Raw genomic sequence first — 20,362 nt, 5'->3', positions numbered from 1 at the left:
CAGCAAGGCCATACTGGTCAACGCTTTTCCGCTACGAAGAGCTGATTAACATTTCCATGGACTGATTTATGCCACTGTTTTCAGTAAGTTGAACTTAAAATCTGCCTATCACCAGGTCCTTTTAGCCGAGGAAAGCCGAGATCTTACAACATTTATTACTCATGATGGTCTCCACCGCTTTAACGGAATAGGTTTCGCTTTGGTATCTGCGCGATTCGCTTTTCAGCAGATCTGACCTGCCTTTATAGACTGTCCGGGTGCGTTATGTTACCTTGACGACGTCCTCGTTTGGTGTTGTAGCGAAGCCTGGCCATGACCGAGCGGTACTTGCAAAACAAGAGGCAGGAGAGGTATGACATGGCGTTGGAAAGGAAATAGGGATCAGTCTGAAGGGGTACCCTTGCGAGAAAGTGGTGCCTTAGGTCTTTCCAGTTCTCGCAACATTGGTGACCCCGGACCATGGACATAGCCACACCTTCCGACAGCTCCTCGACGGCTCGGCTCGACATTCTGCTCCTCCTTCTATCCCTGTGGCCCACTACGCCATCAAGATGCCGCCGTACAGCCACAAGCATCCTGACATCTGGTTTCTTCAGCTGGAGGCCAGCTCCCAGGCAACGCACGTAACCTCTCAGCAGACCTACTGCGTTCACCTACTTACTGCCCTACCTGGTGACTTGGCCTTCCAGGTACGTGACTTCCAGGCTGCACTTCAGTCTCTGACGGCCTACGCACCCAGGAGGCCAGTATCCTGGAGCGCATGATCCTTTCCCAGAAACGCCGCCTGCAAGAGTTCCTATCTATCACAGAGCTCGGCGATCGTCAGCCATTCCACCTCTCTCGACATATTCAGCATCTGCTTAGACCACAGGCCTCCACCTTCGATGACATATCCTGCTTTAGTGGACACGTACCAACTAGCGCCCCAAGCGGCCCCGGCACGAAGCTAGCGCGTTTTCAATGGAACGAGCGGGTCTTTCGCGAATAACAAAAGCTGCAGGTCGATTATCGAAAAAGGCAGGTGACAGACGTGTTCTGGAAGACAATCCACACGAGCCAAATGCAGTGATCACTCTATGGCACGTAAGAATTTTGTTCCCACAGTGGTTAAAAATTTAGCAATGGAAGCCTATGGAAACGACGAAAATTTGTACTCGATTTTCGAGGCGAGAACGGTCCCTGTGTTTAAACTATACTGCATCTATCGTAATACCCCGTGCAGCGTATGTAGTCCGGACACTCAGCTTTCGATGGATGCCTATCTCGACTCTCCACACAAGGCGTAACACTGTTCCCAAAAGCGTTTTTTGTGACACTGTCGCAAAAATTCACGTGGTATTTATAAAAACATGAGCGTACCAACGGGCAAAGCCTCGGAAGCCGTGGCCGAGTGGTAGAATCACGCGCACCTTTAGTCCCCCTTCGCGGTGGCCGCGGTTCGATTCCCGCTTCGCACTTTTATTTAAGCCGCATAGGACCTAGTTTTGTAGTCTTTCACGAGATGGCAAAAACACAAAACCAACCATTTGCTTTCGGTGCTGGTTTTTCAGTGAAACAGTTTTTTTTTAAAGCCGCATAGGAGTGGCATAGTCTCCCACCAGATGGCAGAGACACAAAACTCGTGATTTGCTTTCGGTTCTGGTTTTCCAGTGGTTCTCCTTAAATATTATGTTTTCTATTTTTCCTTTTTAAAACATAGCAGTGTCGTGTTCATTTGTTAAGTCATCGCATTTATGAAGATATTTTTCATTGGACATCATAACTAGAAGCTTGCGCATAGCTTTGTTCTATGCAAAAAAAGAAACTCGTGCTTTGTAGCGTGGAACCTGGGAGAACAAAATGGCTATTATTATTGCGTTCTTCTGGAAGGTCAATTTTCTTCAACTTTCGCCTGTCCTTAATGGCACATACTCCGAGCGAATCAGGTCCACCTGGGCCGCAATGCCACCCGGTGGCCAGTGCCATTCCTATGCAACATTCGTGCAGAACAAAGGGTCTGCTAAGCTGAGTCGTTACCCGACCGTTAATTATTTTTAAAGATTCACCCAAATAGGAAACGCACAAACTAGGGGAAGATGGGCAGTGTGTGGATTAATAGCTACTGTTAATGTGTTCCCTACAACCAAGTGGTTTGAATCCGTAGGTGTGGCCGTAAAAAAACCATTTGAATAAATGTCCCGTGCTGTGCCTCCCCGGTCGCTCTACAGAGAAGCTAGCATGGCTAGCCGTCAGTATTTAGGATGAACATATGGCGTCGCTCCTTCGGTGCAGTTGCTTTTATTACGCAGCACTCTTTGGCGAGTACCCCAGCAATTTGGTAGCAAAATCGTGCAATATCATGTCTGTAAGGCCAAAAAACTTGACGCATTTCCCACATGAATACATAGGTGTTTAAAAAAAGGGTTGGGGTGGCCAACATGAAATTGGAAGTGGCACCAGCATAAATTCAGGCGTGATACAGGGATGAACCAAGTTGAATTTGGAGTGAAATGGTAATGAGCGAAGCTGAATTTTAAGCTGATATGGGGGTGGCCCAACCTAAATTTGAGGTGATATAGAGGTGGGTAAGCCGAAGTTTGGGGGAATATGGGGGTGGGCCAGCCTGGATTTGGGGACCATACGGGGGTCAGAGAACCTAAATTTGGGGGATATGGAGGGTGGGCCATTCTAACTACGGGGGTGATATGGGGCTGGGCGAAGCTGAATCGGGGGTGATATGGGGATGATCTATCCTAAATGTGGGAGAGATTTGCGGTGGGCCATCCTAAATCTGAGGTGATAGAGGGTGGGCCAGGCTAAGTTTGGAACTGATATGGAGATGGGCCAACCTGGATTTGGGGATGATATGGGGGTGGGCCAACCTAAATTTGGGGGTGACATGGGGACGGGCTAACCTAACCATGGGGGGGATGTGCGGCTGGGCGAAACTGAATTGGGGTAGGGGATCTATGGGTGGACTAACCTTAATTGGTGGCTGACTTGCGGTGGGCCATCCTAAATTTGAGGTGATCGAGGTGTGGGCCAGCGTTAGCTTGGGGCGGATATGGGGGTGGGCTAACCTCGATTTGCATGTGGTATTGGAGTGGGCCAACCTAAATTTGGTGGTGTTGTGGAGGCGGGCCAATCTGTATTTGGGGATGATATGGGCTTGGTGCTACCTAAATGTGGGGGCAATCTCGGGGTCGGCCAATCTGAATTGGGGGGCGATAGGGGGGAGGGCCAACCTAAATTTTGGGGTGCCTCGATTCGAAATTTGGAGGACAATTTATGGAAATTCGTGCGTGGACCAACTTCAAAATTAGGGGTGGCCCAATTCAAATTTGGGATTGAGCCAACTTGAAGTTTAAGGCTGGGCGAAAAAAAATTCTGGCGTGACCGACTTTAAATTTGAGGGTGGGCCAATTTATATTTGATGGTGTGCCAACTTGAAAGTTGGGGGTGGGCCTACTGAATGTATGGGGCGGGCCAATTGAAATTTGGGGGCCTGCTTATGAATAGTTAGACAACAGCATTGGTGTTTGTGCAATTTTTCATCATCGCAAAGTACGTATATTAATAATTGTTGCCCAATACCCCTCAAGGTGAGCTACCACTCGAGCCTTCCCAGCCGACTGAGCTAATAATGTCAGAGGAGTGCTCTCATCGTGACGACTGCGACGTTCAATGGGGAGATCCAAAAGAACAAATCACAGACCGAGCTGACCGTTATCACACCAATGTCATTGCTAACACTACTCGCTCGTGCTAGACGCAACACAAGCTTACAACGATCATAATTCAACTTTCAATCGCACGCAAGTCGACACATTCTCAGTGCACAATTTCGTCAATAATCTGGATAGGAACCGTGCTGGATGTTTTACTGTTAGGTTGCGTCGTTTTTCACGAAAGCCTTCTCCCGCACAGAGAATACATTTTTGAGATTGACCAGACAAGCTAGTATATAACTCATACGAAGCATATGTATAAAGGAGTTATAGTGATTTTTCAAAAAATATGTATAAGTAAATAAGATTTCAGATGGTGGTATTGTATCGGCCGGGCATGACAACGATTTCTTCCCGCCTGTAACAATGCTTTGACCGAAAACCTGATGATTTTGTTCAAACGTGTTGCCCCTGTACGACTGTGTAGTGTTGTTGATATTTTAGTAATGTGGAGTTTTCCTCTCCATAAGAGCACAAAAAGAAAAAAAAATATTGCAGATAGTAGCTAAGCGCAAAGTACATTGGAAGATCTGAAACCAGCAATTATTCTTTATTTGTGGGTTGGTTTTCTCTGCTGGTAGATCACTTTCCGATCTCGTCAACGAATTTTGTTTGTGTGCAAGTGCAGGAAAAACAAAGATGCTACCATTTCATTGCCAGGACCTTTATGCCCTCCAAACACACAAGAAGGACGCCAGATAATTGTCACTATCCGTTTATAAACTGATATTGTTTTGCTCATGTCAGTGTACCGTGGTGTCTACGAAAGGAATATTTTCTTATTATCAGTCCAGTGTTAGCAGTGAGAAGCACTTCGGTCTACCATCCCCATGAGGGCATACTAGCCATTGTAGCGATTTATACTACGACAACTGCTAAATACTTGGTGTGCTTTGTCCTTTTCGCAGGTCGTCCATCCATTCTGTTATGGTGACCATCAACGTTGTGTCCGTCACGCCTCCTCCTCATTTTAGCTTCACCATCGCGAGGGTGGACAGAGCAAGGAAGCTTTATTCACAATCAGCCCGAGCGGGATTCCACCACTCGTAACTGCTGTAATTTGCATTCAGTGGCTGGGCATGCTAACTACATCCTTAGTTTCACAACGGCTAGAGCACGCAGAAAAAGTAGAGCTTTGGTCGCTAGAACACCAGGAACCCATGTCAATGCAGATATAAGTACGTGCAGGGGCTGGGCATGCTAACTTCAGCGCTACCACCTGCCGCCGCCACCTCAGATTTTCTATGCATAACTGCTTCTTGTCTTCATCGCAGACGCATGCAAGACAAACGCGGATGAGTAATTGGATTGGATTGGGAAAACGTTTATTAAGCCTGCAGTAAAGCGCGAAGGCGCGCTTCGGAAATGGCCTACGTCGTCATCGTGGCAGGTGCTCTGCGGGGATCCCCGCTCGCCATTGCCGGCTCGCCAGGCTCCTGCCTAGCCAGTGTCTCGATGACCTGCTGGACGGCCTGGAGTTGTTTTCCTTGGTCGTCGCTCCGCATTGCTTCCTCAAGCTGCGGCGATATACGTCCTGAGTTAGCTTCGCTTGGATGTTTGGAGCAATCCCATAGCATGTGCTCGAATGTGCCCGTCTCCCTGCAGCACGCTCTGCACTTGTCATGTGGGTGCGATTCTGGGTACGTCCTATGCAATAGCGCCGGGCTTGGAAGCGTTCTCGTTTGTAGTTGCCTGAACAGCACGGCCTGCGACCTGCTCAGCCCTTTGCAGGGCGGCGGGAGAAGTCTGCGGGCCAGCCGAAAGCCTTGGTCAGTTCGTTATGGCTGGTCATCCGGTCTTTGGCGCTGAACCACAGCGGGCAGCCGTAGCCTTGGGCGCGGTCGCTTAGTCCTCGCGGTCAGGCGTGTGCCGTTTCGTTGCGATTGCCATGCTTCTCCGACGCTTGTCCTGCGTGTGCCGGGAACCACTTGATTCGAGTCCACTTGTCGCGGTCTGCCTGTCGGAGCAGGACGCCTGCCGCAGTTGGGGCAATTCTTCCTTTGGCGTAGTTCCTACCGCCTGTCTGGAGTCGCTGACGATCAGGTGGCATTCTCGGTCTACGATGGCCAGGGCGATGGCTATTTCTTCTGCTTCCTCCACTTGCTTGCTCGATGTGCTGGCGGTCGCCCGCACCTTGCCTCCGGAGTCGACCACCGCGATCGCGAAGCAGTTGCGGCCGGCCTATTCGGCTGCATCCACGTACCTTGCGCCGGTGTATTCCGCGTGCAGGTCCGTCAGTGTCTTGGCTCTAGCTCGTCTACTGCCTTCGTTGAATTCCGGGCGCATGTTCCTCGGCAAGGGGTCAATCCACACGTTCCGTCGTACGTGGTCGGGGACGGGGCATTTTGGTCCCTGCTGTTCGTGATAACCGATGCCTAGACTGCGCAGGATCTTTCTGCCAGCCTTTGTTGATGACAGCCTTTCCAACTGAGCGGCTCTTTGAGCTTCGGCGATCTCGTCGAGCGTGTTATGTATGTCCTGTATTACGTTTCGCCTCCGACGTGTTGTAATGCCGGCGCGGATGCAACGGATGCCGGGGCTTCGTTCACAGCGGCGGACATTTTGGCCAGTTCAGCGCTGTCCCAACGCCTCCTGCTATGCACGTCCAGGCATGTTTCAATGCCACGTGTCATCGTGTGTGTGTGTGAGTGTGTGTACATGTTGGTGCCCACGCTTGTCAAAGCGCGGCAGCCGGGGAGAGGAGCTCCCCAACTGCGAAGCGAGGAGGTCTGACCGGCGCCGGCCCGGCGGATGCGTCACTTCTGTCTCAACGTGTCCGTGCGCCGCCGTCATGGGCGCCTCTCGCGAGCCGTTCCTTCTTGCCCTCGACTCCGCCAGCATAAAAGCAGCTGCCCCCGGACGCCAAGAGAGAAACTTCGATTTATTCAGTCGAGTAACGTGGTCTCCCATTTCTCCACTTCGGTCGACCTGACCGGCCGCTCTCTTGCTATGCTTTAATAAACAAGTTGTTCTGTTAGCAGTCGACTCATCCTTTGCCAGGACCTTGGGATGCTTCCAGCTGTGCCCCAGGCCGCCAGGCCAACGCTACCCTTGGGGCTTGCGACCCAGATGCAACACCAGCTGGAGGAGACGTTTCGTGTTGGTAGTTTCGGGTAGACCGCGTGGTGTCTTGTAAGCCCTCCGGATTAGGATGTCTAGCTTGTTATTTTCGCTTTTCACCCTCTTGTGGAAGGCTGCCACGTACCCTATGTGGCAGACTACGAAGGAGTCTGCCACATATAAGTCTGATGAAGTTTTCCTGCTTCATGACTCCTTTCTTGGTGGTAACGTGCTTGAGCAGTCTGGCGGCGTTGGCTGCCTTACCCATGATGCGGGTGATGGTGTATCCGTTCCTGCCGAGCGCTTCGATCGTCATTCCCAGGACTCGGATCTTGCTGACCGTCGGTATTGTGTTACCATCCCTGGTGCGGATCTTATTCTTTTCGTGTTTTCTTTGCTTCTTGATTCGGTGCGTTTTGATCGATTGGTAAAGCAGGAGATCCGACTTAGTTGGGGAGCAATGCAGTCCCGTACATTTCAGGCTTTCTTAGGTCGTGTCGACGGCCGTCTGTAGTGTGGATTTTATGCGGGCATCACAGCCCCCTTCCACCCACAGCGTAATGTCGTCCGCGTATATCGTGTGCTTCAGTCCTTCAAGCTGGCATAGTCTTTTGGCAACTTGAGTCATAACAAGGTTAAATAGCATGGATGAGATAACGGAGCCTTGGGGAGTGCCCTGGCTCCCTAATGTCTTCTCGTCCGTCTTCAGGTCGCCGGCTCTGAGCTCCGCCGTTCAGCCGGTGAGGAAGTCTTTGAAATATTTGTATGATCTCTCACCTAGGTTTATATGGGACACCTGCGCGAGGATGACAGAATGCGTCACTTTGTCGAAGGCGCTTTCTAGGTCGAGCCAGAGGGTGGCTTTGGTGTCCCTGGTTTCGCCTTCGCGTATATCGTGTGCTTCAGTCCTTCAAGCTGGCATAGTCTTTTGGCAACTTGAGTCATAACAAGGTTAAATAGCCTGGGTGAGATGACGAAGCCTTGGGGAGTGCCCTGGCTCCCTAATGTCTTCTCGTCCGTCTTCAGGTCGCCGGCTCTGAGCTCCGCCGTTCAGCCGGTGAGGAAGTCTTTGAAATATTTGTGTGATCTCTCACCTAGGTTTATATGGGACACCTGCGCGAGGATGACAGAGTGCGTCACTTTGTCGAAGGCGCTTTCTAGGCCGAGCCAGAGGGCGGCTTTGGTGTCCCTGGTTTCGCCTTCGATGACCTGATGTTTTATAAGTAAAAAATCTGAGTGCCCTCCCACTCTCTGAAGAAAGATGACCAGCAAAGCTGTGTAGGTGGGCCCCTTAATGGCGAACTGCACCTCCGCCGTATGTCGGCCCCGCATTGCACTGACTTCGGGATCGGGCCACGTATGGGGACTGCTTAATTCCTGCTTCATCTCCGCCGCAGGTCGGCCTGGCATGGCGTTACATTCCGGATCAGCCCACGTATGGGGAGAGCTGAACGCTTGCTTCACCTCCGCTGCGGGTCAGGCCGGTATTACGCTATCTTCGGGATTTTGCTCTACACGCGGACGCAATAGTGGGGAAAGTAGCCTTTAAGAGGAACCTTTAGCTCTGGTGGTCCTATCTGAGTACATCTAAAAGGAGAATTCATTTTTCTCCACAACCACTGCATCAAATTTTACAAGGTTTGTTGCACTTAAAAGAAAAGTTTAAAATCTAGTGACTGTTGGTTTAGCATTTTTGATTTATGTCATCATTTGTTTATTCAAAATTGGCAAATATCGCAAATTTTCAGAAAACGAAACCATCAAGTTCACAACTCTGTCTTTCGACAATGAAAACTATCCCAATTCTGTACATTGCATCTAACAGCACATCTAAAGCGGTCAAAATTGATATATTACGCATGAATCTAAAGAAATTAGTAATGTGGAAAACCCTTGTTCACAACGTAATGACTTCACGTAAGATATAAATCGGCATATTGGATTTGTCCACTTTGAATTGTCTAAAAGATGCTGTTTACAGAACCGCGATATCAGTTCTTGATGCGGAGTTATTAATTTGTAAACTTCGTGCTTCTGTATTTTTCGCGCTTTCGAATTTTTGAAAATCTTTTACCAGAATTGAAGCCTTAAATAGAAATTTCGCTTGCAATAGTCACTAGAATTTACCTTTCTCTCCCGAATCCAGCAAATTTCATTAAAATCGGCCCAGGGGTTATCTCAGAAAAGAGTTTCGGCGTTTTACATCTATTTGAATAGGCCGCGTCGGAGTTGGGCCCGAGTTAAAGCTTACTCTTAACGTCTTCGTTGTAAACAAAGGAATAAAAGAATAAAAGAAAAAAAAACGCCTCAGCCTTAAATATCACCGCCTCAGATTTCGTCATGATGGCAGTGCCACCATCGGCACGGCTCCGTGAGCAGCTACCAAGCTGTTCACTTTCGTTATCTTCCTTTCCTCGGCTGCAGCGCATTGTCTTGATGCCAGCGACGCGCTAAATCTGCACCATCATTCCGTCATGCATCGCTTCTGCGACCAAGCAAGCTTTCGGCGGCACATGTTCACTGCCGTATTGACACTAAAACTTTAAAATGCTTGCCTTCGAGATGGAACGCGACTGTGGGGCCATGGGGAACATGTTCACGGGGCCATACTATTGATGACAGCATCACAAAAGGCTAGATGTGGTCAGGTTGACTTTACAGGCTTGGAAGGAATGACTGACGGGCTAGTTGCTTCATATCACATAAAGAAAAGCGCTTAAAGTTACCGCAGTTTGTGTGTGGGTCCTCCTTTGTGTCCCGTCGTGAAGTGCTGTTCTTTCTGTGACGTTACAGATGTTCTTTTTCTGCGTCAGTTACGTCTTCCAAGAGTGTTTACTTGGAAAATTTTAGTTTGCCTGGATCTTACAGAAGCATGTATAGTCGAAATTTTTTCGCTTGGCTGCATAATCTCGAGTTCGCGCTCCAAACTGCTCATTTTCTTTAGCCACGTAAGAACCATTACTGAAAATTTAATTAACGTAGCTTCGTTATTTACGCAAACAACTTCTCAACTTACTCCGCATCTAGAGGTTACCAATCTGAGCATTCGAATGATAAAATGATGTTAACATTGTTTGTATCGTTTGAATAGTTTTGTTTCTTGCAGTTAAAAACAGCCGGCATATTGATGGTGCTGTTGACTTCTTATAAAGTAAGTGTGAAAGCTTGGACAGGTTATCTTGGCACAAATCAACTTTATGAGCTTAAGCACACCGCCCAACCTTGCACGTCTGTCTTTACAACCGATTCTCATACATTATACAAGAAGCACCTCGGCGCTACGGTACATCCCACAAGGTGTGCGAGAACATTGTGCGCGCTCCCGATTAGGTTTCTGAGCGTTGGTGTCATCAGGCTCGGATTCCTGGATTTATAAGGAATAAAAACAGCTTCCTGGAGCAAAGCATTGGGCACATTTTCAGTGCTTTGTAACATATGGATCAGCACTGATATGTACGTTAGAACGAAAAGTACAGAAATATTCAGGTGAGGGTTTCACTGGATGTATTTTAGCTGTCTAATAATAAGATCTGTAGAAAAAAGTACTGTGATTTTGTGACAATAATGCTGACATGAAATATGAGCTCCGACACAGTACCCGCGATAGAACTTGCCCCTGGGCTACAGGGCTACATTGAACCACGATATGCTGGTTTGATAAATGCCAGTAATTGGAAAGTGGTTTGCTCTTGAATTTCCTGTATGTCGGCGCCGCTGTGCAGTGGTGGGGGCCCTTTTCAAACCACTAGCACTATGTTTCAGCTAATATTGAAAGCAAATGTATTCTTTCTTTTAGGGGGGGGGGGGGGGGGGGGGCTTTTTTTCGCGTCTAACCACAGATCCAAGATTATCAGTTAGCTCAAGATGCGCCTGCATGTGTTTCTAATATCCAGTATGTTGTCACGGATTCAACAGCGAAAGAGTATGGGTATATCCAGTATGTTGTCACGGATTCACGCGCGCAATCTTATCACATTGCGCGCGTGAAGCGAATATTGACGTTCATTCTCCATCACATTTGACGACCCGAGATTGCGCTGCAATGTACGAGCATTCCAATCTGACGCACCGATGCCTTGATCCGTAGATCGGAATCAGAGGAAGCACTTTGCGCGCAGCCATCGTTATGTTTGAGTGTTTTTTTTTCTTTCCAGCGCAAGCTCACCTTAGAATGAGTAACATTCGTGACTGACTCTTTTGGAAGTGTTTTGTTCTTGACATTACTACAACGTGAGAGTAGAGGTGCTCCATCTTCATTGAGTGAATACGGGGAAACGGACTAGGCCTTCTCTTGCGTCTGCGTTTACACATTTACCGCACTAATTTGTTTTTCATAACTTACTTTTTAATTTAGGGGGCTGTAAAGCGCAGCAACCTTTTATTACCACGATGTTTTAATAACATAGAAAATTTAAATGCATATTAGATGGCTTTCACCTCATGGTAAAGAATTTATATAAAGACATACTTATGATAATTAAAAGCCTATCCGTTTGACAACGTTTCATCTGAGTTCCCCTTTGCAAGGTGATACAGACTTGCAGGTGGTTCGCATCGGGGACCTTCGACCTATGTCCAACCGCCAAACAAAGGGTTATTCCGAATGTTTCATTTCAGGAAGGCGTGTTACCCTCCTGTCTTTCATTCTCGTTCGCAAACACGCATAAGACGAAAGTGCTGCGTGAAGAGCGTCGTTAGTCCAAGCCAACCAGCTACCGTAACTCACCTCGCCTATATCGCTGTCAATTAGGCTTATATAAGAAATATATATATTTCAAATCGACGCATCATGAATCCAAAAAGAGCTGCCCGCGACCAGGCCAGCTAGGTTCGTAGCGGCTAATGGTAGCTCACGAAGCAGAGCACTGAGTGTGGATATAGCAGAGAAGGTGTTCTGTATACTGTCTCGTCACCCACATAAAGTTGCCCGCCGTGCTACTGGCCATTCCTAGAAAATTGTATATGTGACGCCCAGCCATTTGCAACACAGCAACTTTGTTTTGCGATGGGAGAGTCCAGGTGAGGGACCGGGTGCTTATGGAGATAAAGACACGCTGTTTTCTGCAGTAACTTAGGAATGCATGAATGAATGCCTTCATTTATTGAGAAAAAGGAGGAGCAAGCATCAGTGGAAGCATGTCTCAGCGGATTGGGAAAGAAGCGGGGGACAAAGAGGAAAAGCTGGGGCCCGGGTGGCAGGCGAAGTCGCAGCTTAGGGGCGAGAAAATATAAGCAAGAGTTGGAGAAACCAGTTCAATTCCAGTGCAGATGTTTGATGTGCCGAGTAAATGATTGGAGTCACCGCCCAGCATCCGTCCTTTGCGGCAGTATAAGCTCCGGCCGTTCTTGATAACAAACCTTTACTGAAAATCTTCGCAATTACTTATTCATCAGCCATGCCTTGCCACGTATTCCTTAGTGGCAGGGTCTGTAGATTACAACTACGCTGTCCCGACAAGTTACGACCATAAAGCAGCGCTTGCAGTTACGGATGCCACACTCGTGACTCTTACTATACTACTACTATACTGCGCGAATACTATAAACATGGGTTTACTGCACAAGTTAGTGAACAGACATTTTAGAACTGCGTTTTTCGCCTTACATACGCTCAACACAAGCACCATTTCAGCATGTTACGGTGCGCGCCCCTTCAAGACAGAGACGCGAACGCAAACATAAGAACGCGTTAGAAGACTGAGTCTTGGGCCTCGTGCCAAGCATATCCAAGCCAACAATATGTTAACAATCATGGCGTCGTTTCTAAGTAAAGAGGTCATGTATTTAAACTTCTGGTGTGAGAGTCCAATCCGCCACCTACGGTAGCGCGTGAAGCCGCCGGGGGCCACATTGTTAGAGGAAAAGGAGCGCGTCCACAATACGTGGCTGCGGTATACGCGTGACGCAACCTGTGCTTGCGGTTATGCGGTGAAAAAATAAAATAAAATACCTGGAGGAAGTATACCAGGCCGCCATTGTGTGCCGCTGTGTTCAAAAATAACATGTCATGGTGGTGGGTGCCTTGTGTTCTGTGTACAATATGCTGCGAGAACTGAAAAATAGTTGTTTCCTGCTTTCTTCATTCAGTAACCTGCCGCATGCATCGGCACTGTGATGCCCTTTCGTAGATACATGGTGCCGGCCCGTATTGACACAACGACATGACCTCGAAATATAGCAAGCTTATGCCATTCCTTAAAAAAAATCATTATTTGTGTAAGTGAGCGTTTTTGGTTTAAACCAAGAAAACAAGAAAAGGTATTCAGCGGTGGGTATCATTTTTGTCCGGCATTTGAGTTCTAGCTAAAAAGAGTCGGTGAAAGCAAACCTACAATAAAGCTAAGAGGACCCTCAATATGCACGCAGCCGCAAGCCCACATGCGCTCCAATGAGAATAACCTGCCAAAGTTAAGGTCATGTGTCAGCTGGCGGCTCAAGCAATCCTAACTTTTTTTTTCGTTTCTGCATCCGTTCTGCCTGCGTCTGCCGCAAAAACGTGAAGTGGGAAGGCAGATAAACAGAAATTGGTGGAGGCAGGTGGTAGCGTAATGGTTAGCCTGCCCATCTCCCAAATGCAAGATGGTGCATTTGGGATATGGGCTCGAATCCCGGTGGTTTGTTTGTGAAGACAGCTTTCTGTGCACTCTGGTGACTGCGAAGCTCAGAATGAGGCGGCATCCTGACGACAACGGTCGTTGTCAACGTAACAGAATAAGCGGGCATGCAAGGTCACCCCTAAAGCCAAAGACACATCCAGAGGAAATACACTATGCTCTTGTCGACAAAAAAAAACGTGATGAGTAACGAGCGGTGTTGTTGAGCGAAGCTGTAGACGGATAATGTCACCATAGACAGGACCACGGTCCGATCCCGGTGCTCAGCGGAAATACACATCGACAGCGTGTCTACTGGCGTGTAATTGATACTTCATTGAGGTCGTTGCGTGTTTGTGTTGTGTCTAGCAGGAGCGAGTAGTGTAAGAGATGAGACTGGAGGGAAGGCGGTGAGAGAAGTCTGCGAAAAGTAATTGAGGATAGCCATATTGAACGTCGACGCCATGTTGAATAAAGCCTGCGACTTCAGTTGCTCAGCCGCCAGAAAGGCTTGAGTGGTAGCATACGACTGGGCGTATTTGGTAACCACAACGATAAACACACATTTTGCGGAAGTAAACAGAGGAAATGGACGTAGTGAGTTGGCCGGCCTTTTCGAGCTCTGGCATAGTTTGAAAAATGAATGTGGCGATGTATGACGCACAAAACAGTATATGTCAACCCAATTGAATCAGCGTGGTCATACTTGCGCGACAGGCCATGGTGTCCTGCCACCAGGACATCATGAAGTTGCAGCGATGAGAGTTTTCATTGGGTACTTGAGAATAAAAACGAGCACATCAGTGTTGTCCGAGGGACATTTCTAGGGTTCAAGAGCACATCGCCCCCCCCCCCCCCGAAAAAAAAACTCACGAATATAAGCTTACGAATAGGGACATCATAAGATCGAGCACTACGGCGCTTGTTGATGTTGTTTAGGATGACGTCAGCATTTCATTCCGCGTTTATTTCTGAGAAAATGAGTTGAAGTTTCGTTTATTTGCATCACAATGGCAGGCGTAATCAGGCAAACATTAACAGCATTTCATTAGAGAGTGCCTGTCTACTCTGAGGAGTTTACGTATGACAATGACAACAAACACAGAAAGTTTTGCTTACATCGATTCGCACATACATGGGACCCGCATAATTTTTTTGATGTCAATGTAAATGCTTAAGAGTGGCGCTCATTAACGCAATATTTCCATTCATAGTGAGCAAAAGCGGCTGTCGTATGCACAGTAGAATTGATTTAAATGGCTTTAATCCCATGGACATTATATCGTTGCCAACTTCCGTGGGACTGGAGTCGTCAAAATGGGATACAGTTGACAGGGAAATCAGGAGGTTGATGAACGGCAACAAGGCGGAAACTTGCACAAGACCTCAGGGATATAAAATGACTTTTTGAGCCGCTTGGTCAGGTGGCCACGCAATGGTTTCCACGCCTATTAAAATCCTCCAAAATATGAACAGAGGCCGACAAAAATGCGGGCATGTTGGGAAAGGTGAAACCGCTGGAAATTTCTGGACAGCATTAGCCTAAATATAAAAGATGACTTAAAAATAAGAAACCATAACGTTGACTGGGTGGCCAAATTCCGGCACAAATAAATCGGCTGTTGAAGCAGTTCAGCGGAAACGCAATGGTGCGAAATAAGGCGAGAATGTCGGCAAAGGTTGAACAAAGGTCAACTAGGTCCTGTGGCCGACGCCAGCGCTCGGCAGCTGTCAAGCGACTGCACGTATTAGCGAGATGCCTGGTCGTCAGTAGTTACAGTATGATTTGGGACGCGGACTTCATCACATTGACTGCAGTGCATTCTACGGTGTCATTCTTGAAGACATGGTACCCATTCCCGCGCAGTGAGGACGGGAACAAATTGTCTCACGTGTCGGCGGTCTCCTTCCTCCTACTGCCAACATTCCTTCCCCTCCGTAGTTGCTCAGCTTTCATTGGGTTCGGCTGCTAATCACGAGGTCTCGGGATCGAATCCCCACCACGGCAGCCGTATTTCAATGGGTGTAAAATGCGAAAACCCGCGTACTTAGTGTCAGGTGTACGTTAAAAATCCCAAGTGGTCTAAATTATTCCCGAATCCTCCACTACGGTGTGCCTCATAATGGAATCGTGGTTTTGGCAAGTAAAGCCTCATAATGGGTTATGCAACATTCGTTAAGGATGTCCTCGGCATTCGCACAACTCTTGCATACAAGTAAGTGCCAGGAGTTGCGCGTGAGGTCTTTGAATATGTCATCATCATCATCATCATCATCATCATCATCATCATCATCCAGGTTACGCCCACTGCAGGGCAAAGGCCTCTCCCATACTTCCCCAACAACCCCGGTCATCTACTAATTGTGGCCATGTCGTCCCTGCAAACTTCTTAATCTCATCCGCACACCTAACTTTCGGCCGCCCTCTGGTACGCTTCCCATCTCTTAGAATCCAGTCCGTGTATAATAGCTGTGTCTTACCAGTACTCACCTACGGGGCAGAAACTTGGAGGCTTACGAAAAGGATTCTACTTAAATTGAGGAGGACGGAACGAGCTATTGAAAGAAGAATGATGGGTGTAAAGTTAAGGTATAAGAAAAGAGCTGATTGGGTGAGGGAACAAACGCGAGTTAATGACATCTTAGTTGAAATCAAGAAAAAGAAATGGACATGGGCAGGACATGTAATGAGGAGGGAAGATAACCGATGGTCATCAGGGGTTTAATATCTGGATAGCCTTTACGGCGTTCGATAGCTGCGGCTATATAATAAAGGCGGAATGGCAACATGGTATATAATGTGGAGAACATACAAATCCCGCATATATTACTGCACAATAATTTTAAATAGCGTTCTTGCTTCACGCACGCGGATAACCGCCATAGGAGACTACTTTGGAAAGTAACTGCAAGTACTGATGTCGTACCCAAGGGTGTACCTGGCCTGGTGGCCAGTAAATGTTACCTAATATTGCGAGCAGCTTCTGCCATTGCATGCTAACGGATGACGACACAGAGTGAAGTGACTAGCGCAAGAGTGGACAGGGGACACTAAAGACGCTACAAGGACAAGCGCCCAGTTGAAAGTTTGCGCTTATCCTTGTCGCCTCTTTAGTGTCCCGTGTCCACTCTTGCGCTAGTCACTTTAGCATGGAATACCAACTAGCCCGGTCTCACACCCTGCGATGACACAGGGACAGTTTGCTCAACTCTTGTTTCGTGACTTTTGTGTCAAGGTGAAAAACCAACATATCCATGTATATGTCTTAATACTTAAGCACATCTAGATTTGCAGCTGCGGCGGTAGCCCATGAGTGCGCATTGCAAAGTCGCTAGTGAAATAATTGTGAGCACCTCAACGAATTCGACAGGGGAAAATCAAAATCCGTCCTCGACGGCGTCTCTAGTAGGCGCTGTGCGATGTTCGGACGTTAACAATGTGTGCCGACAGAAGAAAGGCTGCCCCGAAACGCTTCTGACGGTTCGGCTAGCTTCTTTACTCCGTAGAATGAAAACAAAAGAAGAAGAAAAGGAAAAGAAAAAAAGAGAAAGTAAAGAACCGCATCAAAAGCCCAGAATCAACAATTGCTCGTCGCGAGTAAACGCTGGATGACGAGTAATTTCCAGGCGACGAGCGATTACGCTTGATCAAGAACACTGATAACGCCGGCGGGACAAGCATTGTGGCGAAGTTCAATGCGCAGAGATAGATTTTACTTTTTTATTTTTGTTTGGTTGACGTCATCACGCGTCAACGCGGGAAGCTTGAAAAGATTAAGGTGAGTACGCCACGTGGTGGCACTCACGCGAACTAAACCCTTGTGTCCAGAAAAGCTGGATACGGGCACTTCTCCAGCAGCTGTTGCTCCATCGCCTCCCAGTTCCAGTACAAATAGTACTATTAGGTGCATCGGATGATAGCCTCTCTCCTCTGGCATCTGAAATCGCACAGCTTATTCGTAGGTTAAATGCAAAGGGACTCACAAAACTCATGTACTTCCATTGAGTGCTAAAATTTTTTCTAGATAACTTTTATTTGCTTTTAATTTATTAATTTTTGCTCCTTTACACAATTGTAGTTCCAAGTTTGTACACCTTTGTAGTAGTTTGGAGCGATAAAAGTTTGTAAAAAGATCATTTTTAGGTTTTTTTATCTATTTATCACCTCTAAATCTCGAAAGTTTAATTTTATAACTAAGAAGCTTATTATTAGTACAGCTAGAAGAAATGAAAAAGGTTTTCCAAACTCTTTTGATTTGTTTAGTTTTAAGTTGCGATAATACAAAAATCAATTTATAGATATTCAAATATAGCTGATTTAGTTAATGATTATGGTTGAATGTCCATTTTTCTGGAGATGTTTTTGAAATTCTGAATAAACAAATTTATTTATTTCTTCATCAGATATTTTCTCAGCATCTTGTGCTATAGCTGCTAATTGCACAAACTTTTAGATACTAACTATGCTCTGAAAATGCCCGGTCGCAGGAAGGAGGTGAGGACATATCACTTCAATTTGATGAAGCCGTATATAGAGCGGAGCGGAGTCGTTAATTGTACCATCAAAGAGCAGGATGGCACTAGTACCAAGTTTAAGGAGTATAGGGCGACCTCCAACTCAGAAATCGGCCTAGAAGAATGAGTAAAACTTTCGGTAAGCTCGAACGCTCTAAGACCCGAGCAGCTAGATGAGCTAAAAGTGGTGTTAGGGAAATATCTCGACAGATTCAGTGATCGGCCAGGTAAAACCGAACTAATAACGCATGAAATACAGCTGACATCAACCGAACCCGTAAGATCCAAGCCTTACAGGGTGTCTCCAAGGCAGAGAGTAATTATGGAGGCAGAGATACAGCGCATGCTAGAGTTGGGAGTTATTGAGCCTGCTGAGAGTGCCTACACGTCACCATTAATACTGGTAGAAACCCCTAACAAGGACCCTCGTCCGTGTGTTGACTACAGGAAGTAAAATTCCATCACCAGGGATCAGCTGTACCCGATACCAGACATTGAGGAACGAATTGAAAGAGTTAGCGCTGCTAAATACATTTCAACTACAGATGTCGTGCGGGAATTCTCGCAAGTTCCCCTTTGAGAAAGTGCCAGCCGCTATGCCGCGTTTAGCTCACCTGTAGGCACTTTTCGCCCTCTCGCCCTCAGCTTTGGGCTGAAGAACGCGCCGTTTCCCTTCTCTAAGTTAATGGATATTGTCCTAAAAGACTTGCAGGAGTTCGCCTTGCCATATCTTGAGGATGTAGCAATTTTTTTGGAAAACTGGGAACAGAACACATCACACCTCAAACAGGTGTTCTCACGGTTGAGGGAAGCCGGCTTAACGATGAAGGCGGAAAAGTGTAGGTTTGGCTGTTCGCAGGTTACGTATCTGGGCCATGTTGTCGGTCAGCGCCCGAGACGGCCGGCTGAGCTGAAAACAACTGCCATTGGAGAATTTTCACAGCCACGCACGAAAACAGACATTCGTTCATTTTTGGCCCTTGTGGGGTACTATAAGCGGTACATTACGAATTACTCGCAAATGGCAATTCCTTTAATGGACACCCTCCGAAAGGGAGCAGCGAATAGCGTGCACTACGCTAAGGACAAAGAGAACGCTTTCCAAAGTTTGAAAACGCTATTGGTTTCTCGTCCTGTCCTTCGCGCGCCAGAATACACAAAGGAATTCATAGTTCAATGCGACGCAAGCGACAGAGGTATGAGCGTGGTACTTAGTCAAGTCGGCGACGATAACAAGGAGCATCCTATCCTCTATGCCAGCCGTAATCTAAATATAAGAGAGGAAGCCTACATCGCTTCTGAGAATGAATGCGCTTGTTTAGTTTCGGCCGCCCAGAAGTTGTCGTGTTACTTGTACGGAGCGAAGTTCATCTTCGAGACAGACCACTGTCCTCTGACGTGGCGCAATGAAATGTCACACAAAAATGGCCGCTTGCTCCGATAGTCTCACTCTCCGAGAGTACAACTTCTCCGTTAGATATAAGAAGGGAAAGTTGCATAGCAATGCGGATGGTTTGAGCAGGCTAATTTGAATTCTCCGTTTGAGGGTCCCGCCTAAATTTTAGGGTTACTAGTGTCAATTTTGCTAAGCCAAGAAAATCTCCTCTCATTTAGCAGGATTCCCTTCATGATTGCTGAATTTGTCAGCACAAAAATTGCTTCAAAAATTGGCGTAGCGAAATGCAGCATTTTTTGTTTCTGCACTTATGTTTTCTTTGAAGCCTAGCGGGTCTAAAGTGAGATCCAAGGTACGTCATCTCGGCGCAGAGCCGTGTTGTGGGGTTCGTTTTGCAGTTGCCTGTCCTTGTTGGATGTTTTCGGGGCGGTGACAGAATACACAAGTGGTCGCTGCGAGCCAAGGCATCACCCCCTGGCCACCAGCCGTTCTCTTCCCGCCCAGCGGTTGTCAGCGCTGGACAGTCGAGATTTGCCTGGCCATGGAGGCGCTGTTAATAACGGCCCACTGACATGCAAGTTTTGCCAGCCAGTTGCGACAGCGGGCGTCAACTTTTCCTGGAATGCCACCGCAAACCGCTAGCCACGGTGTCACTAAGTCGACTGTGTGTGGAGAACAATACGCGCGTCCTCGTCTCTCCGTCGCTGGAGCCGAGTTCGACGAAGCAGGTATCGTGCCTGAACCCGCCACCGCCCACCTGATCTGCTATGAGCGGGGGAGTTGCCGCGGGAACGTCTACGGAGACCCCTTCCCACGCGTCGTTCAAGACGCAATACAATGGACACCATGGCGGCCGTGCTGCGGGGGTCAGCTCCGAGTTCTGCGAAGGCCGTCTGCCCTCAGGGGGGACCGTGAACCTGTGCGGGCGTGTGTGTGCGTGTGTGTGTGTCATCCCTCTCATAAAAAGGCGTCTCGTCTCTTGGTCGAACGTTTTCCCTCACTTTGGGATCGAGGAAGGACCGAGTGTTTATAAACCGCTGTTGTGCGGCTGCTCAGTACTTTCTCTCGCAGTCATGATAGACTGACCTACA

This window comes from Dermacentor andersoni, chromosome 9 (genome assembly GCF_023375885.2).
Source record: "Dermacentor andersoni chromosome 9, qqDerAnde1_hic_scaffold, whole genome shotgun sequence".
NCBI lineage: Eukaryota > Metazoa > Arthropoda > Arachnida > Ixodida > Ixodidae > Dermacentor > Dermacentor andersoni.
The sequence above is the reverse complement of the archived record's forward strand: the minus strand, read 5'-3'. Positions refer to the sequence as shown.